Source organism: Achroia grisella, unplaced genomic scaffold (assembly GCF_030625045.1).
Source record: "Achroia grisella isolate CSIRO2021 unplaced genomic scaffold, CSIRO_AGI_Agris_v1 utg546, whole genome shotgun sequence".
In the NCBI taxonomy this organism is placed as follows: domain Eukaryota; kingdom Metazoa; phylum Arthropoda; class Insecta; order Lepidoptera; family Pyralidae; genus Achroia; species Achroia grisella.
The window spans coordinates 970,586-996,982 of record NW_026712931.1 but is presented as its reverse complement, the minus strand read 5'-3'; positions in this window follow the sequence as shown (position 1 = coordinate 996,982).

The window sequence follows — 26,397 nt, the reverse complement described above, 5'->3', positions numbered from 1 at the left end:
TTCGTTTTATGAATCGATGTTGCTGTGAGGTATTGAATATTTGTTTAGTTATATCTCTTGCACTCCACCGTTCGTCTTATGTAAACAATGCTAGTTATATTTGGATATGCATATCAAGTAAATATAATAGGGAGAAAGTCTGCATAGCATTCGTTATATTGTAATCTGATTGAGATTTCACTTAACCCTGGTGTATGTAAATTTTATTTAAATTGCTCTACGTTTGAAGCGTTTAAATTAAATTGTAAAAATGATTTAGAGCACTTCTATGTAGCAAAAGTGGAACTTATATAATAATTTGAATGAAAGAGAAAGAAACTTATATTTAAAAAGTATTTTTAAGAGGTATTCATTTAAGTAAGTATCGTATTAATTTGTTTAACAATTGGATTAAGCTCGAATGAAAGCGATGAGGTACAAAAACTCAAATTTAACATTATATTAAACGTATTAAGTTTTCATAAATTATAGTGTTAAGTGTGAGATTATATTTATTATGTAATGATGATATCATAAACATTACTAGGGCCATCACGTTATCAAGGCACTGCCATGCCAGACTGATAGACTGATAGATATATATATCAGTCTTCTAAAATCATTTAAATATATTTATCACGATTTAAAAAATATATTTGCATTGTTTTCACTTATATAAAACTAAAAAGCTTGTTTATTTTAGTTGTGAAAACACTATTACAGTGAAATAATCTATTTTATGTCTCTTATGCTGTAATTTCGCTGCCTACTCTGACTTTGCAACTTAAATGTAGCTTATAACACAGACTTATTAGCGGCTAAAATAGGTAATACTGAGAGAGACCAGGTTCCTACGTACACGACACTACAGCCTATCTCTTATAAAACACTACATTTACTACGAAATGATGTATTTACTCTTACGTTTGAAATCTAAATTTAATTAAAAATGTAGCTTTGTAAAAAGCTGAAAACGTTATTTAGAAGTATATTACGCATATTGAATACCTTATTCCGACAGTGAGAAGGGAAAATGGTATTGTCACCGCAATAACTGTCTCAAACAGTGAAAATTCTCATAAAACGCGAATTACAGCTATCGTACTTTGAGAAAAGCGTGTTACATAAAAGTGACGTGAAATTGCGTTGTTTCGTATGGGAGACTTATGTACAGACAGACGAGACTTCTAGAGCGGTAAATATATAGATGCAAGCTTTTAATGTATGGTCCTAAACTGAGGAGGAAGCGGTAGATGCTACGCTTATGTTATTTATTTAATAAAAACATTGTACATTATTATAAAGAGAAACCAGTTGATGGATTGATCACCGCAAAGTTAGTACTTAGAAATAATATAATTTATTAGTAACAGTATTGTATAAAAAAACTTATAGAGGAAGAAGGCACGAATTGCGAAATATTGTCTAAATCAATTCGTATTTTTGTCTTATCTATGTATTTTATGTACGTGTATTTTATGTCGTACCTATACAGCAATTTTCCGATCACAACATTTTTCAAAATTGTTGTTGATCACAGACTTCTTTTAAACTTTTACCATTTTTAACATTCAAACAACTTTTGACAATATGTTCTTTATGACTTTTACTTTAGTTGATTAAAAAGCATGTCAGAAATAAACAAGGACAATCCATGTTAAGTTTTTTCTAAATATTATTACTATATTTCGCTGCTACCTTAATAAATATCAATTTTATTGATTTAAAACCAGAAAGCATAAATGCATAGAAACTATTATAAATACGAAAGTGTGTCTGTATGTTTATTTATTTTATGACTAAACGGTTGAACAATCTGCTGACAGCTAATATCACGAGGACAGATATAGCTATATTTTATTTTTAAAACACCAGTTGAAGTCGCGGTAACAATGGGTTACGTATATAAAAAGAATAAAATTAATTCATCTGTATCATAACTTGGACCACCATCTAATTGCACACGCTGTTTCCATTACCCAGCGACATGCTACTTCTGATGCGTCTGCGTAATGAAAATAAAATCCAGCACAAGTGGCACTGTCTACGTCCTAATGAAACTTTTTGACCGCATTTCAACTTCATTGCTAATCTCACATTGTATTATTATATGAGAACATTATTTTATCTAGTTAGATTGGTAAACAATGATTAACTAGATGGTAGACGGTGGTACGGTACGGTAGCGGTTAAACACACCGCTTTACTTCCGATGGTTGCGAGTTCGATTCCTCGCACGGTACAAACTTTTGTATTCATGAGTTCATACTCTCTGTTTGTATCGATCTGGATGTTTTCTATGTATAATATGTATATATTACAAAAAAATAAAAATATCTAAGTATTTATATCCGTTGTCTAGTACCCACAATACAATGCTTACCGTGGTAACTAGATGACGCTGTGTTAATTGTCCAGTAAGAAGAAAGAAAGTAATAGATATAGATAAATATTTCATATACATGAATAGGACTACAAACGTTAGCGTGTATAGACTCCGTCAGATACGTTACTATTCCGGAAGAATAAGATGCCCCTTATCCTGTAATGTCATATTGATTATATATATCATAATGATTATACAATCCTAGTAAAATTTCATCCCAAGAGACACATCAGGCAATTAAAACATTGCTAAATGAATTTGTTTCTGTATTATCTCCTGGTACCTTTGTAACAAATCCAATCGTTATGAAATTTGACATACACCTTGTATAATTTTACGGAAAAAGACGTTTTTTTCGAATAACGCGATCGAAGAGGGAAGTCAAGTAGGTTATAATTTTATTTCCTTAGAAATAAAATTTAATTCAATCGGCAATAGATGACTAAGAAGTCGCACTAGTGAATCCAGAGGAAATGACATAGTAGTAGTAGTATAATTGACCTACTTAATACTCCATTTTTCGTCTAAACAGTTAATAGGCATTAATTGTACATCGATATGTACATGGATATATATAAATTGATATTACAAGATATATTTGACAGTTTACTTTATTTTATAATCACTCCAGCAAATTCAGAGCGAGACCCTTACCCGATTTCCGAAGAAATTTCTTCTTAATTTAGATACAATAGAATCCTTCTGTAAATGTTTATGTTTCCATATTAAGAATTAATAGTAGTGTCTTTAAATCAAATCTATAAATCATTGTATCCAATTAATTAAGAAATTAACAAATTTAATCATCTCGTGACCCGTGTACACAAAAGAAGTGTGACCCTGTTGTATCGTATAATCTTTTTTTACATCAAAAATAAAGAAACAGTTCTGATTACATATCTGATCCGTCCGATCCGGAGGTCTGGTGGAGAGGAATTGCAAACTAAACTATTGATATTTCTGTCTCACAAAAGTTCAATGAAATCATTTACGAGTTTTTTTTTTAATATTGGAATGGCAAGTCAGCTGTCGACATACTCGTACTTGATGGTAAGTGGCAACTGTCATAAGTGTATGTACCTACTCTAATAAATGTATTTATGTATAGCACGATAAATTACTGCCATATCTCACCCTCCAACCGAAATACAGCTTACAAAGAACGTTGTTTGGCAGCTAAAATTAATGATATCTACGCAGATGACTTTGTACAAAATCTGGTGACTATAAAAAATAGACAAGATTATGATTACGACTGCGGCATTTTTTTTAATTTTGTTCCATTTTTGAAATCCATAAATCTGTAAAATATACATTTTGACGGCCTTGGTGGACCAGCGGTTTAGCACATCTTTCGATGACTGCGGGTTCGATTTCTCGGACGGTACCGTATTTTTATTCATGAGTATGATTATTTGAAGTATCGGTCTGGGTGTTTTCTATGTATTATACAAGAATATCTAAGTGTTTAACATTATTATTATATCGAATAGTATATAATAAATAGAGCCTAGAATATGATGAGTGAAATATCGTTGATAGCGTATATCCGTTCCATAAATATCTAGACTAATCACGTCCTTTGTAATAATATTTGGGAGACATCGCCAACAGTTCGCTTCAAGTTGGGTCGCAAATCCGATTATTGGCTATTTTTGCGAACACACATGATACTCGTATTTTCTATTCATTTTTTCTCTTGGCAATATTTGTAGACTATTAAATTAGGTTTATTTACTTGTATGAAAATATTGTATAATTATATAGTCTTTGTACAGTAAAAAATAATAACTACTACCTTCTTTTTCATCTAAGGGAACTTCCTATTTTTTTAAATATATGTACATTATGAACATTGTTATTTGACGGCTTCGGTGGTCGAGTGCTTTAGTACACCGTCTTACTTACAATGATCTCAGTTTCGATTTCTTGCACTATACAAACGTTTGTATTAATGAGTATTAATTTATTTATATTGATCTTTCTTATATACATACATTTTTGTATATTTTGTATATATTTAAAAACTTTATGTAAGTACTAAGTACTAAATAAAATCTACTTTGGAACTAGATAGTGCTGTGAGAATTGTCTATGATTATTATTCTGAACATAGATTTCATATAATTTATCAAATTATGAGTTATTATGTGCAAATATTTCATTACTTAATGGATTTTTTGTTTAAATCCGCTATTATTAGCATGTGTGAGACCACACATATTCAGTGCGGAAATCTGACCATCGCTACAGAAGACGTTATGATCTTCCCTATTTATGATTAAATTACAACCATTATTTTTTCAACTACCATGTTGCGATACGTGTTTTGTGCCTAAACAAGGCATCATTAGGCAATGAATAGAGTTTGAAAGTCTAGTGTTGACTGTTTCGTGTCTAGTCTCGTACATAATGGTAGCGGAATCAAACAAAATAATATAAATCCACGTAATGACATATATTTCAGTATAATGTAAAAAAAAACCATTAGAGATATAGGGACACATAGAAGAAGTAATTAATATGGAACAAACGTTTGACACATTTAACATAGTACATACAGACAAGCGGACGTCGCATCACTCGATTAATTCCAATCGTAAATTTTATGTGGTCTGCGCTTAATCCTGTCACTGTCACAGAAAACGTCCTCAATTCTACAATATTAGAATATTTATAATTAAGGGCTTTATAACTTTGGTAATTAAAACGATTTTTCTTCGGGAACATGTGGACACATTTACAATTTAAATTAGTTGAAACGATTAGACTGACATCGGACGAGATGACTTTGAAAGGTTTCCCAACGGTTACGTATTGAAAGGGTCTGTTTTTAAAGTTTATATTATACTTTAATTATATATTTGCGTACCCATGTTAATGTTCTGTACACTCGATGTTTTTCGGGATCTGTAATTTCAACAATTTCAGATAATTTATGATCCTTATCAGAGTATAATGAGAAGCTGAAAATATTATACATAATATTTGTTTTGTGGTTTAATATTGACACACAATAAGTGTATTCGAAATAACTTTCAAATAATTATCTAAATTACTTTAAACAATAAAGTTTATTTACTTTATATATCAAAATCGACAAAGGTACTTATTTTGATATGAATAAAATTCGTACTGTAAATTAGTCTTTATTATTGTAATATCTAAATTAAATTAATTTATGTTTATAATACACTTACGTTTACATAAAAGATAGATATCTGCAGTTGCGTATTTTTTTAGATATACATAATATAGAAAATAGTGAATAGTATGAATTAAAATGAAAGTACAAAGTAGCACTGGCCGAAGCTATTACAATGCAACTCTTTGTATTGACTTGTCACCCACGCATGTATTCAAACAGGGTTGTCAACCTTAAAATATGTAACCTCGCACGAAGAAATAAAATAATTGGATAAAATTTTGTATATTAGCTCAGTATAACTCCTCTATATGACTCATACTCTCTCTCTAAGACTCTCTCGGAACTAACAATCTTATGTTAAACGCTACAAAAACAAAATGTGTTAATTTTTCTCTGCCTGACGAATCTTTCGAATTTATAGAATCTACTGTCTTTCTAGGAATCACACTAGATAATAAAAAACAATGGGATGCACAAATTCAAAGCCTTGCAGCGAAGCTGAGTTCAGCAGCTTTTGCCGTGTGTAAGGTTAGACAGTACACTGATACGGATACTGCCAGATTAGTCTATTTTAGTTATTTTCATTGTTTACTCTCTTACGGAAAATTATTATAGGGAAAAGCGGCAGATATAAAAATATATTTATGTTATATGAAGAGTCGTGACTCATTAAGAGAGAAATATTCAAGAAAGAAAGAGGCAAATATTCTCACCGTTACTTCTAATATATATTCAAATATCCTATATGTTCATAAAAATCTTGACTTATTTCCAAAAAACAGCAATATTCAAAATATTAATACTAGATTTAAAAACAAACTTGCTGTCCCCAAGTATCGTTTAGAAAAAGTCAATAGGCCTTTTATGGGAAAAGGCATAAAAATTTACAATAAGATACCAAAGGATATATTGGAATTACCCTTAAATAAATTCAAAATACTTAAATAAATATTTATTTTTTTCGGTATACTCTAATGCCGTTGGCCGTAGCTGGCCTTTACAGCTTCACCGGATGTTATGGGATGAGTGCAGATGGCACTCCAAACCCGCGGAAGGACTTATGGAGAGGCTGAAGGCCAACTCCTGCCCGACGGATACGACTTTAGTCTGAGGGCACCACTAGGGGTTCGAACCTCGGCTCAGGCCGTCGTAATTCCTATCCCCGTTTGAATTGGACGAGGGATCGATCGGAGGGGCGCCCGGGGGCACCGGTGTGGAGCGCCCGGTTGAATGCGCGATATTGTGTGTTTGAGGTCGTCGTCTTCGCCGGCGAGGACGGTGTCATGTGTGTGTGTAAAAGTGTGGTCGGGGTGGAACGGGTGAGTCCGTGGGGAGGTTACCTGCCATTATGGGGTCGTCGGGGTCAATGAGAACGTGCCTCGGGCGACGTTGTCGCGTATGTCGGATATTACTCCTCGGTGCGTAGTCGACCGCACTGACTATAAGCGGATTAGGGTGGGATTGCGCAGAGTCGAAGTAGCGTCGAGACGCTACCTTCATAAACTGCTTGATGGAGGGTAGATTAAGATCGCGGTGGAGATCTACGCTGCGAACGAACCACGGCGCACCGGTGGCTCGACGCAGAAACCTATTCTGTATGATCTGTAGTCTGTTGATTAAATAGAAGGGTATGTGGGAGAATACGGGACTAGCGTAAGTCATGATGGGACGTATGCAAGCCTTGTATAATGTCAGCTTGTTGCGAAGCGAAATTTTACTGTGCTTGTTAATAAAAGGATAGAGTCGCCCTAGTATAAAGGCGGCTCGGTCGCGGACACGCTTGATGTGAGGACGAAACGTTAGTTTCCTATCTAGGGTGACGCCGAGATATTTCGTTTTCGAAACCCACGGGATGTTTTGGCCGAATAGTTCGATCGGGTGATTCATGGAGTCGAATTCCCTGCTGTACACTGCTGCACTTTTTTCGGGATTGACTTCTATGCGCCACCGACGGAACCATTCGCCCAGTATGGTTACGGCTTTCTGAAGCCGTCTATTGTCGCACGGGACATGGCGTATGTAAAGAGTGCCGTGTCATCGGCAAACAGCGATATTTCGACTTTTAAGTCGGAGAATTTAGGGATGTCGTTGGTGTACAACGAGTAGAGCATCGGAGAGAAGCTCACTAAACATTTAATGTTCATTTTCATTTAATGTTCGACATAGACACCTATACATTGTAAATAAACTGGCTTTTAAAAAAAGTAATTCAATTTAGTTTCTTGTCAGTTCTTCTCAATTGGATCTATATACCGAACTGGACGGTAGGGAAAAAAATTATAATGTAAAAACTTGACGTTCATAAGCAGCTAAAGTGTGAATACATGAATAAATGATTTTTGAATTTTAATTTTGAATATATATATAAGTATTTTGACTGATATCCGTAAGTTAATATGTTATACAAACTTATAGGTAGGTACGAGAATGAAAATATCTTTGTACTTAAGGCTTGTACCGAATACTAAAAATATCGTACTTATAAGAGGATTCTCATACAGTTGACATCCCTGCATCCTAGTTGAGCATAAATGTTTGTTACCGAGTAGACCTCAATACTGACTTTATACGACCGTTTTATTGTTCCGGTGATACTGTCTTTTTATCACAATTAAATCTTGCGGCACGATAGTTACTAATTAAATAATCAAGTCCGTATTTAATCAATTTGTTTTTATAGAGTAATTTCATTGCAATTAGTGTTATTTGAAATTCTACGTAACATTATAATAGGTAATTGGAATGTAGACTCATATAGAACTTTAAAAGTTATTTAGACTAATAGAACTGTTTGGAATCGATTTCAATTGTAAAATCCAGAATGCATATTATGTAAATACATTAACATATGAAAGTAACTAGATAGACAGATAAAACATTTATTGCTAACATTAACAAGTTACAAAGTAATCAATATACAAAGTAAGTAAAAAAAAAGTGCAACAGGAGCTACCTCAGCTGTTTCTCATATAAACACAACCTCAATGTCTGAAAACCAGCGTTGTATAGGTGTACCTATACAACGCTGGTTTTCAGACAGCCCATATTACTCATTAAAACAAAGAACGTAATATTCTTCGTTTTACTTGTGGATATACCTAATTCACAGTCAATATATGCACATACATATAAGTAAATACACTTTATTGGAATTATCTAAATATTTTCTTCTTTGTTGTCTTCGTCGCAATTTTTTTTTCTATATATTTTATTAGTTACTGGCGATTTATTACGGTCTTTACAATGGGTATGTGATGGAGACAGTATATGTTATACGTATAAGCCTCCCGAAAAAAATATGAAATTATAGTGAAAACCGTACCGTATATATACTATCTATAGCATTCTCGTGTATATTTTCTAATCATCGTTGCCTTATCTTCGTCTCATCATGGCATGGCACAGTATGTCATTTTCTTCCATGATTTCCTACCGTGATCCTTATCAGCTATATGTGAATGTATATTCTAATATCACTGAAACTAGAAAAGGAATTGTTAGTAAAATGGACTAAAGCAATGTGTCATATCTGGCTGACCACCACGCGGTTCCCCCTGGAAACCATCATAAAGGTGCATTAGTGATGATTGGCTAACAGACCTGACCTAATGCTGCATCTTATAATCTTCCTGATGCCCCGCCACCATAAATTGATAGCGCAATCGGTTGCACCATTCCATTATCATGCAGAAACTAAAATAATTGGTTGACAAATAATTAAAAAACTAAATTAAAAACGATTTTGTATTTACACCTTCATTTGTACCTCCAGTGTAATCTTGTTTAAACTTCGAGTGAGGTAAATACTTTATTCGTCATTAAATCGTGTTAAGACCAGATAAACTACATTAATAAAGAATATTTATTATATTTTTGCCCATAATGTAATATTAACTAACATCGTAAAATGTTACGTCGTAACTGTCTGATTACTGCAGCGGTTTTTGGATGAACCATTTTAATATTCCAAACTCGTCAGTATAAAATCCTGCCGTGAAATTGAATTATATCCGCATCAGAGTACACGTAATGCATGTACCGTTATGTCATTCATCATACAGTCACACAGGTACTTTTGCCTGTATAGTGAGATATAAGGGATGGGATATATTATTTGACTTTATACAAAGTCGTCAGCTGGGGCACCTCTGTCCCACCTACTTGAGTTACCAAGCGGTTTTGGTAGAAAATTTCAGTTGGAGGTGGACATAAAGCAGTGAAATTAAAGAATAAGGCGTATTATATCTTAGTCTTTAGATATGGTAATGCATGATTGGCATCACGAGTGTCTAATGATATCTTGATATCTGTAGTGTTGTTATGAAAGGCGACAATGGCCATTGACCCATTTGCCATTTCAAATCCGTAAAACAATGATCAGGAACATTATCTAAAATAATATTAAAAATAAAAGCAATAATGATCAGAATGGTAAAATACGGAAATGAACCAATAATGTACCAATGTGCAGAATGACAGGACAGATGTAGTTTGCTCTACTAATTATTCGGCGGCCGTACGTCATTATTCATTAATTTCCGAAACCCGACTGGGTTTAATGAAGTTGGGCGTATGTGATTACCTAGTCTGCTCATACGATGACTAACAAGATAAACTTATAAATAAATAAATAATCCCGGCCATCTCCCGTTAAACTCACTTTAGTTGACAGCTGGTCCAACTCCCGTATAATATAAACTTTTGTATTTATGACTATATCTAGTATCTGGTACACCTGGTTTGGTGTTTTTTATACATGATAATACAATGTAATGTACGTACTACGGTCCACCTGATGCTAATCGGTAATAGTTAAGCTCCTATATAACAGCACTAGGGACATCGCGTTATCATGTCAAACCTGTGATATCATTCAAGAAGTCTAAGTATTACGTCTGTTCCTGTAATTTCACTGACTAATCTAACATCAAGTGAAACATAGCTTATAGTCTAAGACACGTTCTAAGAGATCTTTGATTATCGATAAGATATATTCTGTTATTCTTTATAATGGCAACGTTTTTAAATATGTTAACTAATATGTAGATTTAGAAATCGCACATGAGTTGTCGGGATAAATATTGGCATGTATCAAAAGATATACATGCCGATGTTTTGCGGGTGAAATTGATACGACTGGTACGCAGACGACTTTTTACAGTATACATCTGGTATTTCAAAAGATAGAAATAAGTTAGTCTGTCAATTGCCTTACCTTTACCTATAGCAGAATCTTTGTTCAGATAGCGCGATATGACTCGCGTAGATTAGTATTATTTATTTACCATTACTAGGAAATTGAGTCTAACATTCAGCCCTAGCAAATTCCTTGTGGTACGGTGTGGTTATGTGATATGCTAGTGAAATTATTAGGTCCTGAGGCATGAACATCTTAGCACCGGCTGAGGTAGAGAGAGTACCTACTCAGTAATATAGAGTTATGACAGGAATAATACGTCGGTAGGTACTCATCACCGGACCACATCCGTGTTTATATTATCAATTGACATAATATAATTATAACTTTCGTTATTCAAAAATGTATATAATAGAGAATATTAAAAAGCTTAAAAAAATCGATTGATAATTTTGAATAAATATTATTTTTGTTGTTTGTACAAATAATACAGATAAATTTAAACTGTACATCCATTTACTCATATGAGAATTCTATTGAAATAAAATTAAAAGTACCATCAATATTTAAACACAACACTATTGAATAAATAACTAAAGCGCAATATATATTTTATGCATTTTGTTTTTTCTGTCCCAATTGAGCATTTTAAGTTAGTGTTTTAATATGTAAACAAATGAAATGGGAAGTTATGACTGTTTGGACATCCTATATTACCATCGCATTTTTAAAGTACAAGAGTAAAATAATCTAATGGAATTCCTATTGTATATGTACCTCTTTGTTATATATTGTATAAATAGTTAACACTTCAGTCAATATCCATATGTTATTCAGAGGCGGTTGAAATTAATTTTGAACTGTTAATATTACATGGAGCAAGTGCACTATACCAAAGTTTCGATGGAATATTAATTTAATATTGTAATACACAAACTGAGTAAACTATTACATTATGCAGGAATGCTGATAACAATTGGGTTCCCATACGTATCTTGTAACTTATCAGTAACTAAAATTAATATATTTTTTTAATGATGTATATATTGATAACCATGTAACTTAAATTATTTTTAAATTAAATATTAGGTATAATAATAAAAATAATGGTACATATAGCATAAATGTATTGGAGTCGATAACAATGTGTTATTTAATAGTACGAGTAGTGTAGGTAACTCTATTATATTATTTATTTTAATACAAAAAAGTCTACATTTATTATTATCCATTTGAATATTTATTTATTAATAATATATCAGAATATATAGTGTGAAGTAGAATTTATAGATTACTAGCATACGTTGTTTTGCATTGTACATAAAAATCGCTATTAAAAATAGGGGTTGACGGTAGACGGTAAAATTTAGAGTTGTATTTATTTTTTTATTTTTAATGGCAAAAAAAATTCAAATGTTTTTTGCAGTGGACAACCCTTTTTACTTTGGAGTATGAAAAATAGATAGTAGCCGATTCTTAGTCCTATTATTGATTATGCCTATAAAATTTCATAAAAATCGGCCAAGCCGTTTCTGAGGAGTATGGTAACTAACTTTGTGACACGAGAATTTTATATATAAGATGTAGGACAATATTAGGTGGCGTGATATGTAATATAAACAATTAGATGGTATTCTGAAACTCGCTATTAAAGTTTTAAAGCGTGACTAGTAGATATTACTATAATTCTCGCCTGCAAACACTAGGCATCCAAGCGTGATACCGAGATATAAGAAGGAAGTATAGTGGGACAAAATTTAATCTCGTTATATATAGTAAAAGTTACATTAATTTTATCTTACTGAAACGGAAACTATTTCATGATTGTTTACAGTTTGTCTGTCAATGTTTAATGATTTAACACAGTTTTAACACAGCACCATTTAACCTTAAACTAAGCAGAGTTTGTACTGTAAACCAACTTGAAATGCCCGTACATAAATAGAGGCAGTTGTGAATAAATGTAATGTGAATAGATTAAATCCGTAGTCATCTAAAGGTAAAGGTGTTGATAAAACCTATACCAACCACCACCATGATAATTAGAATAAATGCTATGCTCAATAGTTAATTGGTTGAATTCGTTAATTATTAAGCCATTACTAGTATAAAATAAACCGAACATTTTAAACTTAACAACTTAAAGAAACTGCTCCCTTACTGTTTCATAAACTTAACACCAAATCGACATCAAGATGAACTTATTAAATTTACACCCACGCTTTATCTAATTTAGTATCTAAGTGACCGATGAAATTAAAGGAACGTGTATCTATTACAGTTAATTTATGAGAGGAGTCAGCGTGACCGAGCCTTAATTTTGATTGATCACTTCGGATAATGGAATTTGACCAGTTGTAGAAAACATTGAGGTATGTGTATTTTATTCTTTATGAATTCCTAAAGTAACATCCTAGTTGCCACCCTTGTACTTATCAACTATGGCACTATGATCAGCATAATGATTTAGTTATCTATTTAGTAGATAAGTTATCACTAAAACATATGCTGTGTACTTATATTCGTATATTGAATGTACATTTAGTATAAACAAACAATTCAAGAGACGTAAGCTACTTCGGAGAATAGCTATTCTGTTCTTATTGCCCGTTTATACATGATATCCAGTTGAGTATCTTCTCTAACGTAATTTATATACATAATATATCAATGGTTTATAAGATGAAAGAAATGGAGATAATATTTTGACTCAATTTGTTATACTTTAATATTTAAAAAAAATCTAATGTTTATTTTTTTTTATTACACTAGCTACTTGCTCCAGCGTCGCTCGGGTGTACATGTATTATACATATAAATCTTCCTCTAAAATCATTCTATCTATTAAAAGAAACGCATCAAAATACGTTGCGTAGTTTTAAAGATTTAAGCATACATATGGACGGACAGACAGCATAGTACATAGTACAAAAACAAAGTCGCTGTGACTTTGTTTTATGCTATGTAAAGATGATGTTAACCTATAGAGAGAAAAACAAATTACGCCGACCCCAAATAAATAGGACAAAGATGATGATGAAGTGAACCTAATTTTAGAAATTTGAAGATTCTATTATGTATAATATTAATAATTATGAATTTTTTTTATGAGATTAGATATCATGATAAAGGATCCAGAGGCAAACGAAGTGAGTTATAAATATAATCTCGAGTATTTCTGATCTTCCACTGACATTCAAATCAATAGTAACCCCAGATAAGACAATAAGACTACAGAAAAATTCAGTCATATGGAAAATGACTGTATAATATGTAGATATATATATACATACATGATATGTTGACAGATATGGGTTGGGATGATATTCCAGGATTATGTTAGAATAGAATGCACATCGGATATAGACAGGAGCCGGGTTGTCCCTTTATCCCTTACTTCCTTGCATACCTATACCACAGATAACATAATATTACATACCTATACTATCACTATACATTTATATAAGGATTAGGTATATCTCATCCTTTTTGTATAAATGTATATCGTTTTGCTAAATAACACATACAACAAACGTTTTAAGCTCTGATGTGTGTATTCTTGTACGCTTATTAATAATTATAAATGCCTTATCATATCCATCAACCGTCACGCAATATGTATATGTAATTTTCATAGTATTCAAGACGGTAAAAAGCAAGTGGTAATTTCAGTCTTGCTAGAATAAAAAAGAATATTTAGCATTTTTTGATTACAAAAAGATTAATTTATTATTGCTATCATTTTTATTATATTAACATATTTATAATGAAATGGGTTTATACTTGGGTAATAAATACACAAATAAAGAATACAGTGCAATTAGTTTTTTCGTTCTTTAGTTAAATTTCGTTACTTTAATTTTAATTCTTAATTTGTATTAAGTACTATCTGGACTAGACATTTCATAGACATGGTATTCGGTATAATCACATATTCGGAACAAGTACAAACATCAGTCAAATTTATTACATTGCATTAACGAAAACCGCATCCATCATCAGTACAGCCTATTTTTATATTAGCGTAAATAAACGCCAAATAATATATGATATACAGACAGACATCAGTTCCATTTTCGTTGTGTTCAAGACAATTTGAACCTAAAATAAATATAAATATTTTGTAGTATATATTTTCGGTTTGTAATGGCAACACTTAACAGTTTAAAAAGGATTCATTCAAACTGTCACTCCCCCCTTTCTGTTTCTAACTATCAAGCCATACACACTGTACTCCTGTAAATCAAATATAAAAATACAGTCCAAACATATTAAAAGCATATGTTGTTTTATTAATCCAACATACTGCTTGTGGTCCATCGAAGCTGTGAAATTCGACTGTTGTTTGGGTGCAAATCATCCCGGACGACATACTCCGTCTACGGCCATACCACGTCGACGGCCGGCCCCAGAAGATTTTCGTGCGAAATCTATAATTTCGTTGCGAAATTTCAACATCGTCGTGATTACTCGTGATACACATCGCACAAGAACAAGAAAAACTGGCAGCTAAGTTGAATCTCAATATAATATCAGCATTTTAATATTTTTCCAAGACGAGGGTATCTCCATCCACGGAGTTAAAATTCAAAGCAAGAAGAGACAAAGAATCTTAAAGTTACGTCATCCTTTGCCTATTTTCGCTCTGTGGCACTCAGTGACTTTAGCTTTTATAATCTGTCACATTACAAAAAACAAAACTGCTGTATCATTGTGACAAATAAAGTGCATAATTATTGTTCTGAATTTCAAGTGTTTGTGAAAAATAAACCGTAAAAAAAATGGAGAATTCTGACACTCTATTGCGTGATTTAAAAAACCGGCGTAAACTCATCAAGGCATCAATCACTCGCATTGAAAACTTCGTGGCAGACCCAATCGACTTGGAGTCGTCTCCTGAGATGTTTGCGGCGAGACGAGATCGACTAACAAACATATTTAAAGAATACGAAGAGGTACAATTAAATATATTATCTTATGACGATAAAGATGTGGAAGATGTGGGCATCATAGAAGATAGGTACTTTAATGTAATGTCAAAAATAACCTCAATTTTAAAGAAGTTAACTCAGACAGATTCTATGTGCACAAATGTATCCAATTCTAAGCTGCCCAATATCGAAATTCCGTCATATGATGGCAGGGACTTCACCAAATTTAAGCCTTTTATTGATTTGTTTTTGGCAGTAATACATAACAATAGTTCATTGTCCGATGTACAAAAATTATTTTATTTAAGAAAATCTTTAACTCATGACGCCTTATCTGTCATTGAGAACTTACCTCTTGTGAATCAATCCTACAAAGAGGCCCTAGAATTATTAAATAAACGGTTTGATAATGAGGCAAGATTAATCTCTAATCATATTAATATAATTTTAGAGTTACCTTGTATGCAGAAAGGTACTGCGGCCGCTATACGGTCATTTATATCAGGGGTACAGCAACAAATGTATGCATTAAAAAATTTAGGGCAGCCAGTCCAACATTGGGACATGCTGTTGATATCCATACTTACTAAAAAATTAGACCAGTATACAAACAGGGCTTTCCAATTAGATAGGGATCCCAATACATTGCCAACAATGGTAGATTTTATTTCATTTTTAGAACGGCGTGCTATGGCGCTGGAAGACAGTGGGGATAAAAGTAGCACTATTACTTCAAATAAATCTCCCACTGCACATAATAAAGTCAGCAATATTGCTACTACTAGTAATAAGTCTAATAAGCTGTGCTTGTTTTGTCAAGGTACCGGCCATGCTATACATGGCTGTCCTCGCTTCAAGCTGGCCGCCTTAGAGGACCGCTTGCGGTTTGTAACAATTAATAAATTATGTAATACCTGCCTGAAATATCACATAGGTAAGTGTAAATTTAATTTTGTTTGTAAATACTGTAAACAGAGCCACAATACGCTTCTGCACAAAAATAATAGTTCTCATGAGAATCATGAGGAACCTGTAACTTTGCATTCTATAAATGTAAAAAATAATCTTATTCTACCTACTGTAAAGGTTAAAATCATTGACCAATATGGTCAAGATATCTATGTAAAAGCCTTGCTTGATAGTTGTAGTCAGGTGTCATTCATCACCACTAAATTGATGGATAAATTGAATTTAACTTCTAAAAGTTGCCAATCCAACATACTTGGAATTGGTAAGAGAAATAATCAAATAAATAAATTTGTAAATATTACAATATTTTCTATAGTAACTCATGTTCAGTTTAATGTAAAATGCCATGTTGTCAATGACATTACAGCTCCCCTGCCGCAACAATATATAAATATTTCAAGTTTTAATTTTCCAAATCATATTAAATTCTCTGATGATGAGTTTTATGTACCATCTGACATTCCTATGCTTCTGGGTGCTGACATATTTTTTAATTGTTTATTAGATGGTCATATTAAAATACCTAATGGTCCTGTTTTACAAAACACATTATTTGGCTATGTTGTGGGAGGTGATATGTATAGTCAAGACGCAAAGTGTAATAATCAGGAATCAAACCTGAATCACCTACAATATAATAACTTTGTTTCTAATTTGGTAATATATGATAATGAAACGTTAGAAAGTGTAATGGAAAACTTTTGGCTGTCTGAAAGAGTTCCTGAAGTTGTAACTGAGGTTTCAAAATTAACTGAATTTCAGAGAGCTGAACAATGTTTCATAAATTCGGTAAATATTCAAAATAATAAATTTCATATTGATATGCCTCTTATTACTGATATACATGACTTGCAGCTTGGGGATTCTCTTTCAGTGGCCCTTCCAAGATTTTTATCATTAGAGAAAAAGTTTAATAAGAATCCTATGTATTTTAAACAATATAAATTATTTATCGAGGAATATATTGCCTTGGGACATGCCAAAATTGTTGATATCAGTACCTATGATTTTGATAACGAACCGGTTTATTTTTTGGCCCATCATGCCGTATTTAAAGAGGACAGTGTAACAACTAAGCTGCGTGTTGTGTTTGATGGAAGTATGCCATCTTTGAACAAAATCTCTTTAAATGATGTCATGCTGAATGGCCCAGTGGTCCAAAATGAACTCTTTGACATATTATTGTTGTTTAGAACATATTGTTACACACTTACCTGTGACATTACAAAAATGTTTAGAGCCATAAATATAAATAAACATCAACTTGGTCTTCAAAATATTCTGTGGCGAGATGACCCCAAAAAACCTATCTCTATCCTGCAACTTCAGACAGTCACATATGGACTGAAGGCTTCTACCTTTATGGCCACGCGATGCCTTATAGAGTTAGCTAGACAAAATAAAAATGAATTTCCACAAGCTGCACAAGCCCTGCTTTCTAATACTTATGTCGATGACATTATATGTGGTGCGGATAGTTTAGAGCAGCTTGAACAAATTAAAATTCAATTAATTCAATTATTAAAAATAGGGGGATTCGAGCTGCACAAATGGTGTTCTAATTGTCCTCAGGTTTTACATGATGTTCCTTCTAATAAAAAATATTTTGAAAAAATTGATTTACATAAAAATAATATTGTTAAAACTCTGGGTATAAAATATGATGTCATTCCAGATCAATTTATATTTTCAAGTCCTATCATTGAAAACAATTATTATATGAAAACTAAGAGAAAAATTCTTAGCTTTATTGGGAAAATTTTTGACCCATTAGGTTTGATTAGTCCTGTAGTGGTACTAGCCAAGTTATTTATGCAAGAGCTATGGTCTATGCAGATTGACTGGGACTCTACATTGCCCCAGAAACAAATTGATCATTGGAATAAATTTTTATTTAATCTCAACTCGATGGGAACAATTAAAATACCACGAGTCATATACACCAATACTCTATTCCATGTAGAGTTAGTTGGATATGCGGATGCCTCTCTTAAGGCATTTGGCTGCTGTCTCTATCTGAGATATTTTAATTCTGATTCTAGTGTCTCTAGTAACTTACTTTGTTCTAAAACAAGGGTTGCACCTCTAAATAAATCCATAACCATTCCAAAGTTAGAACTTAATAGTGCTTTGTTACTAGCAAAATTAGTAAACAGAGTAAGCACCATATTGCAAACAAGATTGAAGTTAAAGGTGTTTCTATATAGCGATTCACAGATAGTATTAGCCTGGATTAAAATGGCCAATATTAAAGCGAATCCATATGTTTCCAATAGGGTTAAGGAAATAAATTCTTTGACTAAAGATTTTCAATGGTCATATGTAAAAACTTCTGATAATCCTGCAGACTTGCTCACAAGGGGAATTGATCCACATAAATTGCAATCAAATTATTTGTGGTGGCATGGTCCTAAAGATTTAATAAATAATAAATTTTGCCATACACCTGCCGACTGTAGCTATTCCATAGTAAATCATGAGCCTGAATTATCAGTGAACGTCTACTGTATAGATCCATCTGTATTCGATTTATTTCAAAAAATTTCTGATATTAATAAATTACAAAGAGTCATCTCTTATATTTTACGTTTTAAAAATAATTGTCTCAGTCAAGAAAAGTTTAGTGGTTCGCTGATGCCTAAAGAGCTCTATAACGGACTCTCAGTAGTAATTCGGTGTATTCAAAGAAAATACTTTCATAAGGACATAGAGTCAATGATAAAGGGAAAACCTATTAAATCTGGTTTAGCTAATCTTTACCCATATTTAGATCAAGCTGGTGTTCTCAGAGTAGGAGGGCGTCTACAAAATGCGAAAAATATTTCCTTTGATAAAATGCACCCTGCTATACTTCCAAAATCTTCTCATATTACTCATTCCATAATTCGAAGAGAACATCTTAGATTGTTACATGCTGGTCCAAAGCTTGTATTAAGCTCCTTATCTCAAAGATATTGGCTTATTAGTGGAACTCGCGAGGTCAAAAAGGTGGTGAATAAATGCATAAAGTGTGCTCGTTTGAAAGCAGAAGCTTCTAAACAATTAATGGGGTCTCTACCACAAGATAGGCTGACAGCTAACAGACCATTTCAAATTGTGGGTGTGGACTTCTGCGGTCCATTCAGCATCAAAATTCCACGAAGTAGAAAGCCGGTTCTTAGTAAGGCATACATAGCGCTATTTGTTTGCTTTGCTTGTAAAGCCATCCATGTTGAGTTGGTAAGTGACCTCACCACAGAAGCATTTTTGGCATGTCTCAAACGTTTTATTGCTCGACGAGGCTTGCCTACTCATATATATTGCGACAACGCGAAAACCTTTAAAGGTGCTTCAAATCAATTAAAAGACTTATATGAATTGTTTTCTAAAAAAGCTCATAAAAATGACATAGAAAATTTTTGTTCTAAAAGTCATATAACATTTAAATTTATTCCTAGTTACTCACCTGAATTTGGAGGGCTTTGGGAAGCCGGGGTTAAGAGTGTTAAGAGCCATCTTAAAAGAATTGTGGGGAATCTTTCTTTAACTTTTGAAGGACTTTACACTGTAATTACAGAAATTGAAGCAGTACTTAATTCGAGACCTTTGCTTCCCATGAGCTCAGATATCTCTGATTGTAAATACTTGACACCTGGCCATTTTTTAATAGGCACGGCAATGACCAGCTTACCTGAAATTGATTATTCTTATAAAGATATTAGTAAATTAAAATTTTGGCAAATTCTTTCTAAATTAAAGCAAGATTTCTGGAAAGCTTGGTCGCGTGACTACCTGACCCAATTGCAGAGCAGGCCAAAATGGTTGCATCCACATAATAATTTAAAAGTTGGAGATCTTGTCATTGTAAAAAATGATAATCTTTCTCCTTTAAATTGGCCCATGGCCAGAATTGTTAAAATATTTCCGGGACCTGATGATAGAGTCAGGGTTGCTGAAGTAAAAATGGGTAATAAAATATACACTAGGTCTTTTAGAAAATTATGTCCACTTCCTATAGATGGACAATAAAAGAAAACTCATTATTCATTTAAATCAATTATACTTTTAACTTAGAATATCTTTTTCTTTTGACAAATTTACTGCACCAACCCTGGCCCGGCCCCAACTATGTTCAAGACAATTTGAACCTAAAATAAATATAAATATTTTGTAGTATATATTTTCGGTTTGTAATGGCAACACTTAACAGTTTAAAAAGGATTCATTCAAACTGTCACTCCCCCCTTTCTGTTTCTAACTATCAAGCCATACACACTGTACTCCTGTAAATCAAATATAAAAATACAGTCCAAACATATTAAAAGCATATGTTGTTTTATTAATCCAACACGTTGTATATATAGAATTGTTGTAGTAAACTTTATTGACAGTGTGCAGCTATACATACATGCCGATTCTATCATGAAACAATAGGTCCTTTCGCTTCATACATATTTGTGTTTGTGGTGATACCATCTTAAACCATGCGTAAACTAGTATTACGTTGTAAAACAAAGTTGTTACAATAAATTTGTTATTTATTACTATTATTTTTTTAAATAACAGTGTTGTTAAAAATGACAGCCCACCGCTTTATTTCTGATGGTCGCGGGTTTGATTGCTTGCGCAGTGCAAACATTTGTATTCATGAGTATGATTGTTTGTATCGGTCAGGGTGTTTCTATGTATATTATGTATGTATTTACATAAAAAAACGTAAGTATTTCTATCAGTTCTGTAGTACCCATAATACAAGTTCTGTTTACCGTAGGACTAGATGGTATTGTGTTAATTGTCCAGGGTCATTTATTTATTGGTTACATTTTAAAGTAAAATAAAATACCGTACCTAATTAACTTAGGTATTCGGATTTGATTACACTTGCAAGTATAATTTCGCTGTTAGATTCAAAGATACAATTCTAAATATATATTCATTTGGCTTTATAGGACAAAATTAGTAGTCGAGGGATAAAATGATTGAATCGCTCATTTTACGGCCTGTGTATTGTAATGCGCGGCGTGAAATGCATCATCATGTTGTATTAAATGGTTGATTTGTGACTAGCGTGTAAATATGCTGCTTCGTAATTTGTACGACACTATACTGCCTGATCCATTAATTATGTTTTACAGTTGCAGGCGTATTTGTAATTATTTCTGATATCTACAATTTGAACACTGAATATACTGAATTAGCTACTGCTAATTTCAATACAATATCTTCCTCCTGAATTAACTATTCAGGAGGAAGATATTGTTAGTGATGGAACTATTGAACTATTGTTTTTTTATTATACATTATATTTTTTAATACATGTTTATAGTTGAAGTTTAATTTGAAATATAATTTACATAGTTTTTTATTTTATTTATTACGGCTTAATTAAGTGTTGTAGTCGATAACAAGAGTTAATTAAAATATTAAAATAGAGTTGTGTGTTGTTACATCCATAATCACAAAACTGTATTTAATTGAATATTATCAACTGAGTAGGAATGTAGAAATTACTTAAAAGAAAGTATTATATATGTTATTGGATGGGCAGAGAAAGGCTGAAAAAGAGATGGATGGACAGTGTGAAAGATAATATAGCAAGAAAGGGAGTAAGTAACACGATGACACAGATAACACAGCGAATAGAGATGAATGGAAGAGAAAACATATTACGCCGACCTCAAATGAATCGGATAAGCAAAAAGCAGATGATATCAAATTCGACAATTTTGTTTTGTTATTTCTACTAACGCCTTATCTGTTATCTTCATAAATTCACTATAAATTTAATTAACACTTACATTAAGGGTTTCCAAAGTAAACTATACATACATTACTTAATTATCCCAGCATTCTATATTAATTACATAATTATACCTAATCTATTTGCTCAATTCGTGTTGTACTTGCGGCGTACTGTTTACTGTTTACATATTCAACGATTCGTGGTAACGGTGACATTACACAAGTTTCTCGAATGCTCAATGGTGCCATCTCTATATTTAGAAATCTATTAAAAACAATTTTATTTACATAAACCTGGCTGTTACCTGCAATTTTTTTTAGATGAAATATAGCTTATAGATCTATCTTCTTATCAAAGTTTATTAACATCAGTTTAGTAATTTGTGGTACAGCAAACAGATAGACAAGCAGGTACATGCGCAATTATAATGTTAATATGGATAATATATATTTATTGATTAATATTTTAATATCGTTTTAAAAGGTTTAACATTGATCGAATTTCGAGAATTGGCATATGCTATTTTATCTCAAAAAAAGCAGAAGAATTTATTTTACAAATAAAAAAAAAATATGACTCACATATAAAAGTCTGTTTAAATGTGCGTCAGTCAAGAATTAATCTTTAAATAGTATACAATGAAGTCGCTTCCGCTGGCTGTGTGTTTAGATCTTTTAAACTTCGCATCGGATATATTTAATGCAGTAAGATAGAGTAATTCAAGAGGATAGATTATATGTATAATATAAATCCGTGCGAAGTCACTGCGGGTAGCTAATTTAGTAAATTGTTAATAAATTATAGTTTATAAAAATATTTAAAGAAGATAATAATAGAACATATCAATTAACTTTTTTATTTTCATTAACTATATTCTGCTTGCTTACATATCGCCCGTAATATAATTATTATCCTAACTATATTTAACGCCATTACCATCTGCCAACAATGATTAACTTCAAAATAATACAGCCAATTGTTACACTGCGATTATTTGACGAGTGATTAATCATCTCTAAATTCACTGTCAACTCTGATGTTCCAATTGCATAGTAAACAGGACGTTACTCCATCCATTATAGGACTAATGCATGCGTTTCCTTTGGCGCACCTTCTATTATTCACGAACGGAAGCCCTCTAATTGTGCTCTAGCCTAACACGAAAGCAGCATATCGGTGAGAGTATAAGTACTAATTAATCAATAAATAATAAGTAGTGAGTTCTCTTGTTGTGTATTTCACAGTACGGTAAGCGCAGTAATGGAAATATAGAACTCATTTCTAGTAATACCACATCTACTGTACTACAAATTTAGTCCGATAATAGATCCGTAATAGATTTGATTGCAGAGCAAACTACGATCTTGAATTCCTGATGAATTCGTTTTAATGCGATATTTCGTTCACGTCTATTCCTTCTTCACTGGACCACCAGAAAGTATACTATTAGAGCGGCTAAAACATTATTTACGGACTTATTTATTTTTAAGTTCTTATAAGCTTATTATACATATGATAAACAGGAATCATATTTAGACTGATTAATACTTTTTAAAATCTAGATATCTTTTTATGATGGAACTTGCAGTTATACAGCTCATATTATTTTTCATCTCCATTCTGTTCTATCTACAAACATTATTGACATTAAGCAAGCAAAGGTTACATTCTACGATAGAACACCAATCAAAAGCTTACCTTCTGCAATATACAACCAATTCTCCAATATTTATTTTATGTATATCTACGATAAGAGTATCGATGTTTAAATATTAAAATCAATACTAGCTCAAAAGTTATTGCCTGTATAATAATCACAATCTTTACTAAAAAACAGGCTTTCGGAGTTGTTCTGAAATAGGTATGGGACAAAATACTTTTCAGTTTTAATGTCATATGTATAATAATATATTTAATACATATGACATTAAAATATATGACATAATAATAATAATATTATAGATGGAATATGGAGCCATATGCATGCATATCATGAAGTAAAAATACTCAACTATCAAGTTGTGGGAGTTATTCGCAGTTTATTCGCTATCGTATTCATTTTGACATGTCATTATCTAGCCTATAACACTCTCAGACATATTTAACGGCGGCCTCATTAAAATTTATGAAACTGTTTAGACTACACGGTGCGTCAAATATCCGGACAAATATACAAACGAGCATATACATACCACAGACATAAATAAAGATTGATGACGCAAGTCTCTGTTTATGAATACTAGGCCCGAGGTAGACTGTAAAAAGTAGTCTGTATCATACCTGTCGCACCTAATTCAGACGCCAAACAACGTTTTGTATGCTATGTCTTATTTGTAGGGTTGTTATAAGGCAGTAAAATTACTGGATAAGAGGCATGATATATTAGAACAATTAACCAGAAAAGCAACGTGTGACTGGTAACATGGACGGCACATGATAATGTGATCTCCGTGGTGCTGTTTATGAGTATAGATGACGTTTACCACTTACCATCAAGGCCCTCAGCCTTGATAGTCATTTTAATTACCACTATAATACTAGATACTTTGATGTCACAATAGTTATTTAGTACCTGATAAATACTACAAAATCTTCCTCCTAAAGAGTTAGTATAAAAATTAAATAATATACTTTTATTACATTTTTATGGGTCATAATGAAATGATGTACCTGCAGGCGTTGACTAGGTACGCGGTACTCTAGTGGAGGATAATAGAATGAGAATGATGTCTCAGGTCAATAAGCACTTCGTGATCACCAGGAAGTCTTGCCGTGGATTTGGAGTGCTCTCTGCATTCCGCTCCATTACCGTCCTGAGAAGCCGTAAAGGCTAACTGCTTTCAACAGTGTTAGAACAGTTTAAAAATACTGTAAACTATCTAGGACCTGCAATGAGTATTTGACTTGAATTCGACATTGTCTACTAAGGACAAAAGGTGACACGCAAAGAATACATGTATTAATAATTTTATTATAGTATATGTTTGACAAATATTTGTGAAATACAGATAAGAAAAATCTCAGCTGTATCTTTATGTGTAACTTGCTGTGCCCGTGGTTTCACCTGCGTGAAGATTATAACCTATACGTTATTCATATGTATAAGTTATATTACTGTAAAGTTTTATCAAAATCCGTTCAGTAGTTTTCGTAAAATAGTAATAAATATCCATTCAAAATACTGTGAGTATTTTGAATGGATTTTGAACTTTCGCGTTTATAATATTAATAATAAGAAGTTGACATCTATAGCTATATATTAATACTATAAATATTTCAGCTGCATTCAAATAAATATAAACAAATAATCCAACAAAGATATAAGAAACATACATATGTTAAATGACATAACGTATTTCGTACGCTTTTCGTATAATCGGTATATCAGCTGGTTATTCAGCATTTTTGGTGTTTCCAATTTTATAATTTATCGATGCGTTCGGAACCGATACAATATTAAAGTGTATACAACATTTATCATTTTTTCCACGATCCTGTCATCGTTTCCGGAGTCGGTATACCGAGCGAGCAAAAATAAATATTTGAAAATATGAATAATTATTGGCCATACAACGGATGACGACGATTTATTCTGTCCAACTGACTCCAACTTCCCTTATTACATCGACAGCAAAATGATACAGCGGTATCTGTTGTGACTCTTATAAATTATTTATATGACACATACTGTGGTATTTCCTAATAAGTCATTATTATAAGTTTAAATATTAATTAGAGAGATAGACTACTGCGTAAGTACCTCAGTCTTACACATTTAAGTCACCAAATAGCTTGTTTAGATAAGGCAGACATAGAATCCAAAGAATGGAAATCTTGATTCTGCAGAAGCAGCTTGTTTGTGGTATTTTCAATTTATTTTATCTGTATTATAATTTTTTTTTGTATTTCCGTGGAGTTTTGCGCACCCGTATTACAATTGTTATAAAATATAATTATATGATACATTTTTACTACAAATTCTAACATCTAATATTATGAAAAAAATAAAACCGCGCAATCCACGAGTATCTTTTCATATAACTTAACCCTAAATAAACTTTGAAAAACCAATTAAAAGTATATAAAATGTTTCTTCCCCTGGCGCTTCGGTGTCATGGGAACGAA